The 3,928-nt window shown below is 46.9% G+C and overlaps 1 pseudogene; it reads right to left on the bottom strand.

The window, feature by feature from the left end:
- Positions 1-531: 531 nt before the first annotated feature.
- Positions 532-945, bottom strand: LOC104467224 (annotated as a pseudogene).
- Between the last annotated feature and the right edge of the window lie 2,983 nt (positions 946-3,928).

Here is a 3,928-nt window from a genome sequence, read left to right as displayed (position 1 = left end):
TTTTTCTTTATTGAGTACAATCATTTCTGCTGACTCCTCTCAGATCTCAGAAGAGCAGTCCGCCACCAGTTTTTCTTATTACCCACAGACTTAAATGTTCAGTACTGGAAACAGAGAAGATGGATACTATACTGTGATCCAGATCAGCAAGTGGTATCAGTCAGCTACACTTGGGGTTTACACCACCAAAGTTGCTGGCCCAAAATTGAGCACCAGAAGCCTCAGCTGCAAGCTTTATTTTGATCTGACATTCCTTCTGTGATGGAGCAATCTCTATGTGCTGTGTCTGGCTTTGCCTGGGGTGCTTGGCTTTGGAAAACCACCCTTCAGATCAGCTCACCTTTCCCAAAAAGCTTGATGCTGACACTTGATCAGACTTATTGTCCCAATTTGCTTGTGACTCAGAATGAAACAAATCTGGGAAGGAAAACCAGCCACCAAAGCAATGACTTGCAGCAGCAATCCCATTTTACTGCCGCAATCCTGCACCGGGACGGAAACCGCTCATCAGAGGACGGGTATTTTCCTTACCTCACTGATGATGGATGAGTGGGGCTGTTCAAACACCCAGCTATCATGGCACGTGGCAAGCAGCAGGTTGCCCGTGCTGCGATTGCCGTAGCGGGTGAGCGGGCTGGTGCAGCTGGCGGAGGTGTCCCATGCAATGTCCAGCCTCTCGCACTCCCCACTGGAGGACCCATTCCCCAGGCGCAGGGGCAGTATCGTGAAGTTTCGTTCATCTTCTAGTGTCCAGCCACATCGTTCACTTAATTCAGCTGCCCCAGGGATCCTGCACCAGTAGTTGTCCGGCACCCGCCCAAGGAAAACCACGCTGACGAACAGGAAAGAAAAAGTTATGCCCGTCTGGCAAAGGAGGAAAAAGATCCTCTTTTGAAATCTTCCAAATTCCCCAGCTTCCTTCAAAACCTCATCGAAAGATGGCATTATGTGAGGCGGTCTGTCCACTTGCAGCAGTCCAAGAGATGGCAGAGTTTGCTTTCACACTACACATCGACCGCTGGCACTCCCTATCGACATGACCGTCTCTCCTCCCCTCGCTCCTCTCTTCTCATGTGCATGCCCACACCACACACACATGCAAGCGTGCAAAGCCTCTGGTCGCATGAGCGGAGCTGGAAGGGGGCACAGCTGCAGGCAGGCATGCGAGATAGCGCGTGCCCCAGCACACACACTGACACTCAGGGCATGCCAAGTGCCGTGGGGCTTACACGCAGCCAGGGAGGAGTGCGATTTAAAGTGCACAAGCATATTGTAGGAGAGGAGGGGCGTGCGTTTCCTATTCATCCCAAATGTTAAACAGATTATGTAATAAACTCAGTTAACTCCTTCGAGGTGGGGGAGCTGCAAGTGCCACCTCCCACTGCAGCTGCGATAAATTAATAGGTGCAAGGATAAAGCAGAGAGTGAAACAGGAAGGAGCACAGACGGTGTTGCAAAAAGCAGCAGTGAGCGATGCAGCCTCTCTGCGGGATGGCAGGGGCAGAAAGAAAGTTGTTTCAGAGAGCTATAAAGTCTCTCCTTTAGCAAATAGAAATGAATGCTGCGGCAATGTTTAATTACTTCTCCAAAACGCTACTTCACCATCTGTACAGATTTAATTTGTGAGGGCCTTTCCCTTTTGTAGTGTAAATAAAGTGAAGCTCACAAATTGCACCAGGCCAAAATCCAGGGTTGTTTGTTTTTTTTTTTAAAGTTGGATCTAGCTGTTCAAGAAGTCTTTTATATGACCTTGTTAATTTTAATTTCACAAAGTCTTCCAAATATTCAAAAGAGAAATGACCAGTTTTTCTTCCTCAAAAATGAAGAGAAAACAAGTTTTTTCATTTTTCTGTCCAGCTGTTTGGTTGGGGGGGCAGAAGAGAAGGGGGAGCCAGGACTGGTGTGCATTTTGTGTACATGCGAACTCATCTTATGCAGCACACCCTGAATCAAATCAGACACGCAACAGCAGGTGTCTTGCACTTTGTTCAGGATCACGAGGTCCATGGCCACTCTCTTCTCTTTCAAGAAGGGGCACAGGGACAGCACCTGTCAAAGGTACCTCCTGCAGTCTCTTGTGACTGGTTACCCACAGCTTTGACCATGGGTGTCTATGGTTTTGAAGCAAAGTACAATTTCTACAACAGTTAGATCCAGACATGGAAGGCTTTGACTACTATACTATCTGACATGGACTTTGTAACAGGCATGAAGACTGCTGCTGTAGCGTGAGCTTGGCAAAGATGCAGGTTTCCAGGTAGATGCACTGCTGTGCTTGCATCAGAAGATACTGCCGAGAGAATTTTCTTTGACTCCTGGTTACGCTGTTTTGCAGTAGTCAAGCTTAGAGGCCATGAACACACCACCTTTGGGTCCAGGTCTGAGGAGATGGGCACTGTCTGATGGCTGGTTTCAAACAAGAGAAGAAGCTCTTTTAACCAAACAGAGCTAGTTGGGGGGGTCAATCATGCTGAGATGTCTAAGGTGAGACGGTTTATCCTGACAGCTTCCAACAACTGGGGAGGAGATTGTCTCCGTAGGGACAACCACTAAGACAAATAAATGGGGACAGAGCCTGATAATCAGCCTGTGCGCTGCTCTCACAGCTCTGCTCGGGGGTGTATGAAACCTCCACTGCTCCTCAAGCCTTACCCCAGTAAAAAATTTTGCTTTTATCCCTGTTGGGTACTAGCTCAGTTCTGAATTATAAGGGTTAGTCTCCTGTAAGCCACGTACCAACGTAGCCATGCTCAGCACTTTACCTGTTTCAGAAACCCATTGGTACAATTACCATGACCACCTCTTAGCTCATCAGTGGAGCTAGACCAGATTCAGTTAAGTGAGAATTCAGTCCACCATTGCAACACTGCTTCTGGAGCTGCTTCCTTTCCCAAAAAGAAAGCATGGCCTAGTAGCTGGTTGTCAAAATGTCACACATCTCATCCATTATGCTCTTCTCATGCACAGCATGTGCATCGCAGTCTGCCAGACCAGAAGCCAGAAAACCTAGCAGCTGAGAGAGATCAGCACTAATGTCACAGCAGCGGACATCTGGGAGCCTTCCTAACATTCCCCGCAGTTACACTGCTGGTCAGGCAAAGATTCATTCAGTAAAATCAGTTCAACCCTCTGGCATAGGTCATGTCACTGCAGCCTTGGTTTTCATTTCTCTATCCATAAATGGCTTATCAATATCAGCATGCTGCAAGATTCCTGCTTGTCAAAGAAATCTAATATATGCCAGTGACAGATACATGAGGGTGTGCATTAGTGCATTTATTCTACATCAAGCAATTCCCATCTTTCCCGAGGTTCTTCTGGAACCTCAGCTCTGTGGGCTGCAAGAGCTGAACACATCTAAGGACAGGAAGATGATGGGTTTGTATACAAAGCCTGTAACCGTAACCTCTTGAAAGAATGCCTTTAAGTCTTTGAGGCCAGATCTCAGAGTCAAACCATCTTTTGAAACATTTTATCCCCTACGTACAGTAAAAAATTATGTTCTTTGATATTGGGAAAGAAGAAAGGGAATAAAGAGCCAGGGAAGATGTTGACTGATGAAGAAGGCAGAAGCAATAAAAATAGATGCGGTGAAGAGAACAGAGAGAGGGGGAAGAGTGGGAGGGCAGTTTTAGGCAGAAGCAGTGATGAAAGGGGAGCAGAGGAGAAAGAGATATAGAAGTACAACTAAATTACAATCACGAACATCTTCAGCTGGAGCTCTGTTTAGAAGCCCAAATGTCACAGCTATTTCGGAATCAGAATGAAAACTATGTAGCCTAGAGGGGAAGGCACATAGACTTTCTCTACACTCCGGGCACTAGACTACCATTTATACATGCCTGGGTGACAGCGTGAGACATTTGCATCAATAGCTACTCTGACTGAATCCTTCCTGGAAAGTTACGACTTTACTGCAACACCCTGG

The sequence above is a fragment of the Pterocles gutturalis genome, unplaced genomic scaffold (assembly GCF_000699245.1).
Source record: "Pterocles gutturalis isolate BGI_N339 unplaced genomic scaffold, ASM69924v1 scaffold49879, whole genome shotgun sequence".
In the NCBI taxonomy this organism is placed as follows: Eukaryota; Metazoa; Chordata; class Aves; order Pterocliformes; family Pteroclidae; genus Pterocles; species Pterocles gutturalis.
Note: the sequence above shows the minus strand (reverse complement) of the source record. Positions and strands in the feature narration are given on the sequence as shown.